The sequence below is a fragment of the Coffea arabica genome, chromosome 3c, assembly GCF_036785885.1.
Source record: "Coffea arabica cultivar ET-39 chromosome 3c, Coffea Arabica ET-39 HiFi, whole genome shotgun sequence".
In the NCBI taxonomy this organism is placed as follows: domain Eukaryota; kingdom Viridiplantae; phylum Streptophyta; class Magnoliopsida; order Gentianales; family Rubiaceae; genus Coffea; species Coffea arabica.
Window position 1 is genome coordinate 7,407,786 of NC_092314.1, and position 16,895 is coordinate 7,424,680.

Here is a 16,895-nt window from a genome sequence, read left to right on the forward strand (position 1 = left end):
GATGAAATGGCCTAGAACAATATAGATTTCCCTATTTTCATGGTGAAATACTACTACTACTCCGTTTTATTTCATGAAATGCTCAATAATCCACCTAAGTGTATCTCTATTTTCATGAACATACAACTCAAGCTCTACTCATGTGTTTCCATTGTTATTACCAATTCTCATTGAACAATAACAACTATAACCAAACTATTGGTGATCAATCAATAGCAAGTAATCGCAGCTACACAAGTAGACAAGTTAATACAAGATATAACAAGTGTAAATCACATTCAATTTATACTATTTAGCCATAAGTTTCATCTACTCCCTAGATGAAGGAGTTTAACTACTCATGAATGATTTAACAATCCAACTCACAAGTTTATTAATGCAAAACCTCATAAAGTACAAGTATAAGAAAGATAAAAGAAAGCTTAGCCAATTGAAGGTGAAGCTCTCCAATTCCTACTATGTTCTTGCACAATATGATTATAAGTGAAACTCTCCAAGTACTTCTCCAAGAACTCCTATCTAGAGAGAAAACTAGATACAAGAAAGAAAACTAGCTACATATGGTAATCCAGGCTTCTCCTCTGTGTTTCTGCATAAAAGGTGGAAGAAATTCCATTCCTCTCACTTCATAATTTCCTCCACTCAGATTTTGTAAAAAGAAGTCAAAGATATGATATTTCCTTTTGTCCATACTCATTTGGTCTTCTCTTTTGTTGCAGAAGCATGTGCCACCGATTTCTGTCCCTCAAAATAGCTGGAAAGTTGTGAAAAAGGTAAAGAAAAACGGCTGTTGCACTTGCTGAGGAGAGAGACAGATCCGAGCCTCGGATCCGAGGAATGAAAATGGATCCGAGCTCGGATCTTCAGGATCCGAGGGATTTCATAATGGATCCGAGGTCGGATCGTCCTGACCTCGGATGCTCTCCGCCAGAAGTACAGACGAGGGTTCGGATCTATCTTGTGCACACGGATCCGAGCTCGGATCTGTGTTGACCAATTTCCAGTTTTTCACTTCTTCTCTTTTTCTACATTTTTGCTCCCAATTTCTTGTGTACTTTGTCCTCTGGATGACCCTTACATTTCTTTGAACTTGTGCATGAATTTCATACATCAATTACCTTCACAAATTCACAAGATTAACGCATTAATTCACTCATTTATCAATTTTTGAAACCTTAATCAATATTTAAGCAATTATCACCAAAAGAGTTCAAATATGGCTTAATCTTCTCAGAACATACCAAAAATTAATGCCAAATTCATACAAAATGTACGTTAAATATTCACTTATCACAAATCATATGTCGGCAAGGTGGTAAAAATCACAAAAATATATATATAATTAACATTAAAAAAAGTAAAAGAAAAGTCTATATAACCATCTTTTGCTATTTTCATCAGTTCTTGGTTCAACCAGGGTTTTGATCAAATCATGTGAATGTGATCTTATATATCTTACCCTTGATCAATACAAAAGATTAACATATTCCTTGCCTTGTTCCAGTATTAACTCAGATAGTAGCCTTGTCAATTGTTGATTAAATTGGTCAAATAAGTCAAACTATCCAAAGTTTAATAACACTTCCCACCACGTTCTTCCCTTTTCTCCTTTCATTCTCCATTTCCCACCTTTATCCTCTACGGCCAAAATTAAACCAATAATTAGAATTTATACAAATGCAAGTAAGAAGACCGGAAGTGAGTTTTATACTAGAGAGAGTTGGACAAGAAAATAAGTTTGGAATCTAAAAAGATAAAGAGCTATTCATTTTATTGTTATATTACTTTTGACTGTGACATCCTTTTGCTTGTGTCATCTGGGGACATACATTACATTTCTAACTTTGTATGAAATGGAAAACAATTAATCAAGGATTTTTCATCATAGCTAACCATTTTTCAATATATGAATTTGAAATTGATTACATCAGTGCATCTTTAATTCAATTGCAAGGAAAATAAGATTGGGAAAAACAAAATCTTGTTCATCTAATTTTTTGAAATATTAGCTTAATTTTGCTAATGAGTCATCTCTTTGAAAAGTTAGGATATGATAGACAATGCTAGATCCATGACATATTTCCTAATTAGTCGTCTTTTTCCAAGTATCAAAGATAATAGATAGAAAACATTATGATTTATAAATTATAGTTCTTCGTTTTAAAAATTTATGAATTGGGTTTTCTTGAATATATATACATATATATATATATATATCTGTGTGTGTATACCTATATAATTTAGGAAAAGATTATAATTTTGGATTATTCAATTTAAAATTCATTTGCTTGACTTTTCTACAATAGATACCCTCTTTTTTGCCCTTTGAGTAGAATATATTGTACAAAAATTATTATGATGATATTTCAAATAATTCAAAAGCAGACTAAGTTAACATTTCTATTCCATTCTATATGTTGTCACTTTTTTTTTTTGGCTTAATAAAATTTGGGACAAGAATATCTATCTTTTGTAAGTGATAAAAATTTTTGCATTACTAGGTAGATGGTCAATGAACTAAAGTACAACGAATACAACTCAAATTGTTTCATGCAGCAAATATTGACAATTTATACTATAGTAGATTAATAAGCTTTTTGTCACCAGAGAGCACATATGGTAACAATACTTGAAGAATCAATGAGAATTCTTAAAAGCTCAAGCTAATAATAATGTTGACTATGAATATTGTGGTTCAAGCAAATCTATGGTTTTCTAGTTAACATTCAGTAGCAGTTTCATGACAAATAAATGAATATAAAAATAGGAACTTAGACATTTCACAATTTTTTCATACAACTCATTAGATAATTCATTATAGAATAATATTTCTGCTAGTTGCATGTTAGCCTATGGTCAAAACATAGTTTAGGTAAATCTATTGATTGATAAAAAAACTATTTGCGTCACACTTTCAATATCAACTAGTTGTCCAAAACCGATAAATGAAGAATTCTCAAGTTGTTGTACTAATACATTCCAATGTTCATTACCCATAGTTAAATTTTTATTGGGCACAAAATCCATTAACCCATAATCCTATATCATATATCTTTCATGATCAGACCATCTCTTGAAAAGCAACAAATCTGTTTAGTATTAAAATTCCAATGTGTGAGAAGGTGCTCTTTCATTTGTCTGGCATTTAATTCAATGCCAAATTGAGGTTCTAGGTCTTGGGCTCTGATCACTTTTAAAATTTCCCAGGCAAATAAATGCAAAAGTTGTGGGCTATGATAATTTTTCTCTATAACTTCAAATTCATGCAGGCAAAAGTATAGACTATGATGCCTATTGTTTCATCCTCTCACTCTTTTGTTTCCCGGAAATGGTAGTAGACACCTTTCCCCATTGTTTGAAATTAGAGGATGGAAATACCATTTTTTTCCTTTGGGTGAAATTTTTTTATGGAGAAAAAAAATCAAAACAATTATGCTGCTTTTATGTTGTATTAGGGTGGTCAATTCCATTAAGAAATTGTGATAATATGACTCTAAAATAAATAAGCCATTAATTTTATGCAGATACAAATGAAATTCTATTTTGCTTTTATTTCTTTTCCATACAAACCTATTACTTGAACAACTGTTTCAAAAAAAAAAAAAACTAAAGTCCAAGAAGCATTGATTTGTTAAGAACAAGGAGTCTATATGTATCTAACAGATTATTCTTTAAATAAGTAGATTTTCAAGTTAAATGAAAAGATAGAATAACAGGTGGTTCATCATTTTTACCCCTTTCATTTGAGGTAAACACAAGTAAATCTTGTGACACTTGTATATTATTTTTTTGAATTCCTATCTTTAGGCTTATATGTGTTTTTTTTTTGATAGAAAACTAGAGAAATTCATTAAGGTGAGGATAAGTCCGCCGAAATTGCGGAAGAAAGAAAAGGTGGTGGAGAAGAACTCCAACTACAAATATCTGAAATAGACCTAGCATTCCTAGCTAATAAGTGTGCAGGCATATTTGCCTGCCTAGGGACCCAATTAGCCTCCCATGCGGCGAAATTCTGTAAACTAATAAGGATACCATCTAACAGCACCCCGTAGGTCAAGTCATCAGATTCCATAAGCTTAATCATGTTAATGATCTTCAAAGAGTCGCCCTCCAAAATAATCCTGGGCACTTCCCCCTGAAGCAGTAAGGAAATTGCAGTCTTTGCAGCATAGGCTTCAATGACCTCAGGGGAAAAGATACCGAAGAATTTGTGAGAGGTACCTGCAACAAAATTGCCCCACTCATCCCTCACAACAACTCCAACACCGGAGCAGCCATATTCGGAGAAAACTTCACCATCAAAGTTGGCCTTAAGGAAACCTGCAGGGGCTTCTTCCAGTGAAATTGAGCAGTGGCAGCGTGGATTGGAGTGTTTGGAGATGTGGTGGCTTCCTGGTACCTCTGTAAGTAATTGATAGAGAGGGAGACTAGACTGAGCGGATCACGATATGAACCATCGAATAGAGCACCATTTCGGTTAAACCATAGGTTCCAAAGAATTATGGCTACCAATTCCATGTCCCACTTGTTCAAGAGACGAAGAAGGCCAGGCAACCAAGTTGAAACTTGAATGGCGGAGTCTAACCTTATCTTTAGCGTAAGAAAGCTGAGGGCCTAAGCTTGAATTGCTACCGGACAGCACAGGAAAAGGTGATTAACATCTTCAACCAGGGCCTTACATAAAAGGCAGGTAGGGTCAAGATAGACACCACGGCTATGCAACATGGAAAATGTAGGTAGAATACCTTTGCAAATATTCCACAAGAATATCTTAACTTTACTTGGTATGTTGAGCTTCCACAAGTGAGGCCAAGTATCATTCGCAGAGCCATTACTCCCTGAAGCTACATCTTGCCAGTTTGTAGATTGTGTTTTGATAAGGTGGTAGGCACTTTTCACTATGAAGGAGCCATTGTTAGAGTAATGCCAGATGAGCTTGTCTTGATTTCGACTATCACCCAATGGAATACCCATAACCATCTCAATCTCATCCTGCCAAAAAAGCTCCTGAAGCAACTCAAATTTCCATTTCCTGCTATTTCCATCAATTAGACAATCCACAGTGGAGTCTTCCGGCAGCGCATCGGAACGTGATACAATTTTGAAAGTAGAAGGGCATGGAATCCACCTATCTTTCCAAATTTTGATATGTAACCCATTTCCAACACGCCATCTGCTACCAGAGAGTAGATATCTGCGAACAGCGCACAAACCCCTCCAAGTGAAGGAAGGCCTGGACGTAGACTCGTCTTGAAAGAAGTGCTTTGTTGGAAAATATTTAGCTTTAAAAACCCGATGAAGAAGAGTAGATGGTTGGGTTGCGATGCGCCATGCCTGTTTAACCAGTAAAGCTAAATTGAAAGCCTTGAGCTGTCTGAAACCCATGCCACCATCATTTTTGGACAAACACATTCTATCCCAACTTACCCAATGAATTGGTTTCCGCTTAGCACCATCACCCCACCAAAAGTTACTGATCATAGATTGAATATCGGAAAGTAAGGAGTCCGGGTACTTGAAACAGGACATTGAGTATATTGGACTAGCCTGGACAACAGCCTTGATCATGATTTCCTTACCTGCCTGTGAGAGACGTTGTTCATTCCATCCATGTATCTTCTGCTAGATCCTCTCCTTTACAGATGAGAAAACTTCAGACTTAGAACGACCAACAACAGTAGGAAGGCCCAGGTATTTGTCATGAGTGGGAACCTCCATAATGTTAAGGAGTTGTGTGATGCTTTGACGAACTGTGGGGTCTGTGTTTTTACTGAAGACCAGTGCTGATTTATCAAAATTAACCTCCTGACCTGAAGCTACTTTATAAAGGTCAAGGATTGTCTGTATGTGCTGAGCTTCCTGCAATGACATCTTTCCGAATAATAAGGTGTCATCTGCAAATAATAAGTGAGATAGTTTCGGTCCACATGAGCCTATCCAGAAACCTGAGATGCTTCCGCAACGTTCAGCTTCCTGCAATAAACAAGAAAAGCCCTCGGCGCAAATCAAGAATAAGTAGGGTAATAATGGATCCCCTTGTATATATGTATCTAATAGATTAATTTTTAAGTGAGTAGATTCTCAAGTTAAATGGAAAGATAGAATAATAGGTGGTTCATCAGTTTTACCCCTTTCATTTGAGGTAAACAAAAGTAAATCTTGTGACACTTTTATATTATTTTTTTCAATTTCTATCTTTAGGCTTTTATATGTAGCCCTACTTGAGAGTATCTACCACCATTGCATATAAAACTTTTTATTTATTACTATTTATTTTTTTTAAATAGACTAAAAATAAGAAATCTAGCCCTTCTCCTAACTTGTAATAGAATATCCCAAATTGTTTGATCTACCTAGAAAGATGAATATGTTTTAATGTGACAATATATAAGAATATTATTAATATTTAGATTAATTGCTTTGTCATATATTGAAGATAATTGAATTGTATTATTGGAGTATTGTTGGAGGTTTAATTGGACACACTAGTAATGCAAAGTATGAAAAAAAAAATATCACAAAATTATATACTTGCACGCTTGATATATTATAGAATCTATTGAAAGTCAAACTAGAAACTAAAGCTTGATCACACAATTTAGTACTAGCTATGGTTGAAAATACAAAATTGAAGGGTTGATGAGATTTTATCCCAATACATTCAAATTACTTTGCCTTCTCTTAAATGTCGTCCTGCCATAATTTCTGAGAGCTAGCATATTTCCAAATATATGAATTTATTACCCATTTCAAGACTAGGTCATGCTCCGTATAAGTATGATAGAGTATTATGTGAATTCCTTACGAATTTTTATGTTTATGTGTAAAATTTTTATTCGAACCAACATTGTTAATGGGAATAACAGTAGAGATAAGGTATGGGGTGCATGTTTATCCTAGAACAACTAGATAACAATAAAAATTTAGAGTCTAGAAGATAAAGAACAATTTATTGTATGGTTAAGAACTATGAATTTAAGCTCCTTTTGTTTGTCCATTTCCATTCTACTCTAATTACTTCTCTAACCATATGTCATAAATGACTAACAGTTTTAGAGGACTAGTAAATTTGTAAAATTTGTATTCATTGAAACTTATCTTTAGAATTGTACTACTTACATTGATCAAATAGATTGAATTACATAAGTTTCCAAAATAACTAATAGAGCAGCCGCAATATAGTTGGTTCTCATTATATTACTCATACATGCATAAACTTTGTTATTTTCATTTTAATTTTTGAATATTAAAACTAAAGACTAGATCATATACCTTGTATCACTATTATCATCACAGGCACAGGCTTCCATGATAGTCAAAAAATCAAGTTAAACAACTCGTATAATATGAGCATTTGAAGAACCTTAAATATATGCATAAATCTTAAATAAAAGAATATTTTGCCCATTCGTTTTATTAATAAGTAATCTAGGTACAATGAAACTGGATTACATCTAGAAGAAGGAAGATGGTTAATATGGTTGCTTTTTAGCCTAATTATAGATAATACTGAAGTCAAAGAAGAGTTAAAATTTACATAAACCTAGTCACTATCCAAAACAAAGAAATGGAGATTTGATGACTTGTAATCCCGAGACATGCCAATCATTGTGCCTTCTCTCAGATTTCACCTTGACACAAATTCTAGGAACCAACGACCTTGAATGTAGTACTTATTCGAGTTTATTGTCTTTCTCAAAGATACGTTATGCTCCATATTAGTGCCCATGTCACATATCTTGATAGAAATTTGTTCTCCATAGTTGATCATATTTGTAGCAACCAAATTGTCCAAATGTTGGACTATATAATCCTAAGTCTCAATAAAACTTAACTCCAGGCTTTCATTAGGACTCAAATCACCGGCTTTAAGGACTTTTTTGGTCTCCCATGGGAACAATTCTAAAAGTTTTGGTGTCTGATCTTTTCTCAATCACCTCACTAGAATTTTGGTTATCCATTTTCCTCCTCTTCCTCTTTCGTTTTGAGGAAATGGTAGAAAAGAGCTTGTTCTATGATACAACTTCCTAAGAGAAATCTGTAGAAAATGGTAGGAAAAATGTTTCGAAAAATTGATATAGATGTGAGTAAGAATTCTGCAAGTTTCTTTTATGCTAGGGAGAGTTGGATAAGGATATAGGTTTGGATCCTAAAAAGACAATATCTATTACCATATTACTTTTGACATCATTTTGCTTGTATCTTCTAAAAGAAATTTGTAGGAAAACATTGGAAATGTGTTTCAAAAAATTAGTACAAATACGAGTAAGAGGCTTGGAAATCAGTTTTATATTACAAAGAATTCGATAAGGTTACATGTTTGGAGTGTAAAAAGACAAATAGTTATTCTTATGTTAGTTTTGACTTCTTTTTCCTTATATTATCCAGGTATATTTATTACATTTTTAACTATATGTGAAGATAGAAAACAATTAATTAAGAATTATTCATCATACCTATCCACCTTCCAATATATTAATTTGATATTGAATAAATCATTGCATCTTTAATTAAGCTGCATCTATAATGCATATCATATATTGCAAAGATGTTGAAAATTGTAAAAAATATATATATATATAACTAACATTGGAAAAAGTAAAAAGAAAAGTTTACACAACCATCTTTTGTTGGTTTTCATTGGTTCTTGGTTCAACCAGCGCTTTGAAAAAGTCACATAAATGCTGTCTCATATATCTTATCGTTGATAAATACAAAAGATTAATTATTCCTTGCCCTTGGATAACAACCTTACCGATTCTTAATTAAATTGATCGAATATGCTCTTCTCTTTTCTTCTTTATTCCTCCATCTCTCCTCTTTTCTCTGTGGTCAAAATTAATCTAATAATTAGAATTGATACAAATGCAAGTAAGAAGACTAGAAGTGGATTTTACACTAGGGAGAGTTGGATAAGGATACAAGTTTGGAATCTAAAAAGACGAAGAGTTATTCATTTTATTGTTATGTTATTTTAGACTTTGACTTCCTTTTACTTGTATTATCTGGGTACATTTATTATTTTTGTAACTATAAGTGAAATGGGAAACAAGTAATCAAGAATTATTCATCATAGATAACCACTTTCCAATAAATGAATTTGACATTGAATATGTCGTTGCATTAATAATTCAGTTGCAAGGAAAATAAGATTGGAAAAAACAAAGTCTTGTTTATCTAAGTTTTTGAAATATTAATTTGAGTTTGTTATTGAGTCATTTCTTTAAAAAGTCAGGATGTGATGGATAGTATTGGATCCATTACATATTTTCTAATTAGTCTCTTTTTTCAAGTGTCAAAGATAATAAATAGAAAATATTATGATTTGAAAAGTATAGTTCTTCGCTTTGAAAATTTGTGAACTAAGATTTTTTTGGATATATATAATTTAGGAAAAAAGTATAATTTTGGATTATTCAATATAAAGTTCACATGCTTAACTTTTCTGCAATATATACCTTCTTTTTTGCACGTTGAATAGAACATTTTGTGCAAAATTTATTAAGATGATATTTAAAATAATTTCAAATTTGTACTATTTATATAAATTTAATAATACAAAATGGCTTCTTACTAATTTTCTTGATGACATTTTATCATGAAAGAACTAAAATATTATTAAGATAGTATTCACCCTACGTACGTATCAATATCAACATTTTATTATATAATTGGCCTTTTAAGAATGTCGTACTATTCTAGTGATTTTTATGATATATTTAGTCCATCTTTTTTTGGCTAAAGATAATTTTATCTTTAATTTACTGCGATATTTTACAATTTTGATTTATTAAGTAGATAGAAAAACTCCACTTCTAATTCCAAAATGTTGTAGCCAGTCTAAATTGATCTTAAGGTACATTTGGCCCAGGTTAATATAACCTTTATTAAACTATTTTTACTACACCTGTCAATAAAAAATTTTGAGTTTTACAATATAGCTATTAGAATTGTAGGTCGAGAGCCTATATTGAAATCTAGTCATTTAAACTGTATATGTGAGACAAAAAGGAAAAACCACCTAACTATTTGCAGGAAACTTTAATTAATTCAGAAACTAAACTTCCTATTTTCAAAAATTTCCTTAAACATGTTGCTGCCAATAATGAAACTTTTTTTTCTCTTTGACACGCCTATGTAACTTATGTAAATAATGAAAAAAAAAAGAGAAAATTTATTGCTCATCATTGAAAATATAAACTAATGTTCCAACTTTCTTAAATTGACCTAAAATATTGTTGGCTTTTCCTTGTAATCCTAAATGTTAGTTTGCTTTAAACAAATATTATCCTGTGAGTGCAAACCGTATTATGAAAATTAATAACTTTAATAACATTAGAGTTACCTGCTAATAGTTTTTTGGCCTACTAATACTTCATCATATTGGAGCTTAACTGGTTAATTTTTTTATAAACATGTCTTCACATCAATTGGTAGAACTTCAAATTATTAGGGAGCCTAGCATATTAAACCTTAGTGAGTATGCAAATTTAACAGATTAAACTTTTTTTAAAAAAATTATAAATAGTTCACTGGTTATAATTACTTAGATACTTTAAAAGAGTGAAAATTATGATCTAAATTTTGTAATTATACATAAGTTATAAACTCTATTTCTCTATCACGAATACCTAAGAACAACTTACATATAATAAGAATATATTCTTTTTAGTTATAGTAAACTATATTCGTTTTACTACATAACTTGTTAATACTTCACTTTCATACTCTTAAAATGTTAACATTTATTAAAAAATATAGCATATTTATCTCAGTTACACCAATAAATTTGAAAATTGGAATACTATTTTTGTTCTTAATTTGCATCCGCTATACTAATGGTACCAGAATAGTAAAATTTAGATGCAAAATTCAAATCCAATAGTTCAACATGCAGCCATTGAGCTATTGCATTAGAATGTGTAGATATATTTTTCTTTGTATGTGTAATCTATAACTATGTATACTGACAATTTACTTTGTAGATCATCCATTTTTTTAATAGTATTTTAAATGAGCATTAATATGATAGACATCTTCACAGACCAAGAACTACAAGATCACCGCTTTCATTCTGGGGTAACGGAGGGATCGTATCATTCTAGTAGGCACGAATTGTCCTTGTAAATCTTATTTTCTTTTTAACTTTCAAAGTATCATAGCAATGGCTACTTTTTCATACTATTCCATGCATATATTGACACTGATAAGTTCATATCAAACTCTATCATGTGATTTTTCATGTAGTATTTAAGATTTTGTGATTAATTTGGTATAAATGAATTTAGTTAACAATAGGTTAACAATCTATTTTCTAGTTTCTTATTGTATGCATTTAACAAAATAAGTTAGTTCAGTGCTAAGTTGAACTTCTTACTCGTCTATCCACAAAAAACTATGCAACTATAGAAGAGAGAAAGCATGTTATGACAAAGATGAATATAGACATCAAAAAAGAGGTTATCATCTAAGGGGAATGTAAGAAACTTGTCTGCAACCCACAACTACAAACCGCCTTTAGAAGGCTAAAGTTCATAAATTGATAAAAATCATGTTATGCATATTTGATATAATTTATCTAGATCCAATGAAAAAATAAGGTCCAATATGTAACTGAAAATACAAAATTGAAGGGCTGATGAGATTTTATCCCAGTACATTCCAATTATTTTGCCTTCTCTTAGATGTCATCTTGTCATAATTTTTGAAGGCCAACATGTTTTCAAATATATGAATTTAATACCCACTTCAAGACTAGGTCTTGCTCCATATAAGTATCGTAGAGTATTATGTGAACTCTTTAGAAACTTTTATGTTTATGCGTAAAATTTTTTATTCGAACTAACATATTTAATGGGAAGAACAGTTGTGATAGGGTATAGGGTGTATGTTTATCCTAGGGCATCTAGATAACAATAAAAATTTAGAGTTTAGGAGATAAAGAGCAATTTATTGTATGGTTAAGAACTTTGAATTTGAGCACCTTTTATTTGTCCATTTCCCTTCTACTCTAATCACTTCTCCAATGATATGTCATATATGACTAACAGTTTTAGAGGACTAGTAAATTTGCAAAATTTATATTCGTTGAGACTTATCCTTAGAATTCTACTACTTACATTGATCAAATAGGTTGAATTACATAAGTTTCCATAGTAACTAATAGAGCAGACGTAATATAGTTCATTCTCATTATATTACTCATACACGCATAAACTTTATTCTATTCTTTTTAACCTTTTAACATTCAAACTAAAGACTAGATCATATACCTTGTGTCACTATGATCATCATAGGCACTGACTTCCATGATAGTCAAATAATCAAGTTAAACAACTCGTATAATATGAGGATTTGAAGAACCTTAAATACATGCATAAAGGTTAAATAAAAGAAAATTTTGCCCCGTTCTTTTATTAATAAGTAACTGAGGTACAACAAGGAAGCTGGATGACATCTAGGAGAAGGGAGAAAGTTAATATGGTTGCTTTTTAGCCTAATTACAGATATTTCGAAAGTCAAAGAAGAGTTAAAATTTACATATTTGAACCTAGTCACTGTCCAAAATGGAAAAACGAAGATTCGATGACTTGTTATTTATTTTATTCTTATGTTACTTTTGACTTCATTTTACTTGTATTATCTAGGTATATTTATTACTTTTCTAACTATATGTGAAAATGGGAAACAACTGATCATGATCATTCGTTATGGCTATCCACTTTCCAATATATGAATTTGACATTAAATACATGGTTGCATCTTTAATTCAACCGCAAGGAAAACAAGATTGAAAAGAAAAACTAAAATCTAGTTTATCTAATTTTGTGAAATATTAGTTTAATTTTGCTAATGAGTCATTGCTTTAAAAAGTTAGGGTATGGAAAATGGTGTTGGATTCATGACGCATTTCCTAATTAGTCATCTCTTTTCAAGTATCAAGAATAGCAAAAAGAAAATATTACGATTTACACTTTTCAATTGTAGTTCTTCGATTTGAAAATTTGAAAATTGGGCTTTCTTACACACACACACACACACACACATATATATATATATATTTTATGAAAGAGTGTAATTTTATATTTTTTAATATAAATTTCATTTGCTTAAATTTTCTACATGTTAAACATAACATATTGTACAAAAATTATTAAGATGACGTTTATAATATTCCAAACTAATATTCTCTTCATTAATTTGATAACCAAGAATGTTTTCTCACTAATTTTCCAGATGACTTTTTTTATGAAGGAACTAAAACATTATTAAGGTGTTATTCATCTTATATACTGATATCAATATTTTATTACATAAATGCTCAATTAAATGCAAACTTACTATATATGCCATATTACAACGATTCAGTGCTTAGTCCTTCGATATTATTGCACATTGCAAGCTTCAAATGTTAATGAAATTCATCCCAAACTTGAAATTAGTGCCATCAGTTTGTTAAACTTTTGATACCATAAGATGATTAAGATTTATAATTATTTCAAGTTTTCCGTTTTTTTGGTTAATAGATGTTAGAATATGACTATGTGTCATCACTTTATTTTTGTTTAACAAAGTTTAGAACAATAATATCTATCTTTTATAAAGTGATAAGAAAATTTCATCACTAGGCAGGTCGTTTATGAACTAAAGTACAATGGACACAACTCAAATTTTTTCATGTGGCAAATATCGACAATTTACGCTATAGTAGATTAATAAGTTTTCCATCACTATAGAGCATACATGGTAAGAATACTTGAAGGATCAATGAGCATTCTTAAAAGGTCAAACTAATAATAATTTTGAATGTGAATATTGTCATTCAAGCAAATCTATGACTTTCTATCTAACATTCATTAGTAGTTTCATGACAAATAAATGGAAATAGAAACAAGAATTTAGACATTTCACAACTTTTTTCATACAACTCATGAGATATTTCATTACAAAATAATATATCTGCTACTTGGATATTAGCCTATGATCAAAACATTGTTTAGGCAGATCTATTAACTGATAAAAACACTATTTGGTATCACACTTTCAATATCAATTAGTTGTCCAAGATCGATAAACGAAGGATTCTTGACTTATTGTGCCAATACATTCCGATGGTCATACCCACGGTTAAATTTCTATTGGCCACAAACTCCAGTAATGCATAACCATGTATCATATATCTTTCACGATCAGACCATTTCTTGAAAAATAGTGGATACTCAGTTTGAGTATCCATATCAAGCATCAGAAGAGGAACCTGCTCCCCACGAACTATACGCTGCTTATCCTCGAAATTCCAGTGCATAAGAAGGTGCTCTCTCACTTGCATAGCATTTAATTCAATGCCAAATTGAAGTTCCAGATCTTGGGGTGTGATCTCTTTTATAATTTCCCATGGGAATAAATACAGGAGTTGTGGGCTACAATCATTTTTCTCCACAACTTCAAATTCATAAAGGCGAAAGTCGAGATTATGATGCCTATTGCTTTCATCCTCTCGCTCTTTTGTTTCCAAAAAATGATAATAAACATCTTTCCCTGTCATCTGAAAATGGAGGATGGAAATACTACTTTTTCCTCTTAGGACTGAATTTTGTGTATGCAGAGAAAATTGAAAGAAGTATGTTGCTTTTATAATGTATTAGAGTGATGAAGTCCATTAAGATTGTGATAATATGACTCCAAAATAAATAAGCCATTAATTTTGTATAGGCACAAATGAAATTCTATTTCGCTTTTATTTCTTTCCCATATAAGCCTATCACCTTAACAACCATTTCAAAGAAGAAAATGATCAAAATCAAATAAGCATTGATTGTAGAGAATAAGGAGTCTTTATGTCTTTAATAGTGTCTTTAATAGACTAATCTTTAACTATGTGGATCTTCAAGTTAAATGGAAAGATAGAATAGTAGGTGGTTCATCATTTGTACGCCTTTTCTTTGAGGCAAACACAATTAAATCTTGTGACATTTTTATATTATTTATTTCAATTCCTTTCTTTAGACTTTTATGTGTAACCATTTTCAAAAGCAAACCAAGTTAACTTAAGCTGCACTATTTCTATAAATATACCCATTTCACCATATAAATGGAGCAAAAAATGTAAATTACACATCTATCTAGCTAGATGCTTCCTTATATTGTATTGAACAATTGTTAAGATTGTTTTATCATAATGTTATTCCTTATGATTTCTAATCAGCTGTACTACTTTTGTTAAAATAATTTTGTGCTTTTATTTTTCTTCAATCACTTGTACTTGAAAATCAAGTTTAAATTCAAAGACGGTAACATGCAAATCTGTTTGACAGTCAAACACTAACACTAGCTTGTGTCCTTATATTTATCATATATATGCTTCAATAATAAAGACTATAATTTCTTAGTTACAAAATAATGTTATCAAAGTCATATATAAAAATTCTATCTTTTCCCCACATCACAATTGGATCCAAAATTTATTTTATATCATGTGGAAAAATACTAGCTTGAGTAAAATTACTTAATGACTCATACATCTAGATAGTTATTATTAATATTTTCAAAAAAACCTTATTCAATATTCATAGTCTTTGATTCAAAAACAAACTAATAGTTGAACTACATAACTATATATGAACAACAAGTTCATCGTCTTTAGAATTTAAATCGTTGTTTTGTAAGCATGTTCAACCTACTAATTTTTTGAATATAAATGTCAATATTTGTTTTTCATATAAAAAATTTTTTGTTTTTGTAAAAAAAGGCAAACAAATGTTTTTTCCTTCAAGGTCTATAATAGTCAAATTGAGATTGTTTTCAATTATGTAGGGAAAGCATTGATTTTTACTTACGTGTGCCTTCTCAAATCCCACCATACTCATTTTTTAAATCTAGTATTTGATGTTTTCTTTCAGAACTGTAAAGAAATATTTTGTCCCAATTTACTTTTGAATGGTAGATGCAATTTGTAATCTTTTTATTTTTCTTAACAAAGATAAACAAATCTAAAATGTTATATAAGTATTAGTGTATATCGATACTCGAGTTGTAAGAGAATTTTCTTATTCAAGAACTTCATGGAAAAAATTGAAAAAAAAAATCTTATTTATTTGCATAACATAAGTAAGTCCTTCCCCATAGTTTTCATCATTTATTTAGGAAAAAGAATTACATCTTGTGCTCTTGTTAGTTGATTCTTCAATATTTAACTAAAAGTTTTTGCCACCCATAGATGGTTAAACTCACAACTCAAATAATTTATAAGGTAATTTGTAATTAGTTGTTTGATTTACAAATGGTTTTTCCTTTTCTTTTCATTATATCTCAAAATAATCAAACAAATGTGAAGGAAAGAACCCCATCAAGTACACAAGATTAGGAAGGAAATCAACAATTCAGCAACTAATCTCCTAATTGAGCAATAACCTATTGACAGTATTTTTGGGAATATTTTAGTGTTGCATAAAAGTTTGAACCGTCTCGTGAGATTTTAAAACCCCTACTAACTAGACATTAATCCCCCTTGCATCTTTAACAATTTGGTCAGCCACAAATACAGGTATACACTTATATTCCCACATAGCCATACATGATGAATATCTCTTTTAAAGTCATTCTTCTCACATAACTAACAAACAGAATCATGAGAGCAATTGTGAATCATCTATTGTGAATCACCAAGTTTTTACTTGGCATGGATCACAGAAACTATAAAGAAAAATAGATAGTTTCTTGAAATTACAACTCTATGATTTATTGAAATTTCAATACTCAATTCTGAAATACACAATATAGTAAACCTAATTTTTTATTATAACTATCTAAAATGCCAATAGAGGACAAGACCTTAAGCCTAATGCATCATGATTAGATGGTTAAATTTTGAATGAAGACTAAGAAGAAATTGTGCT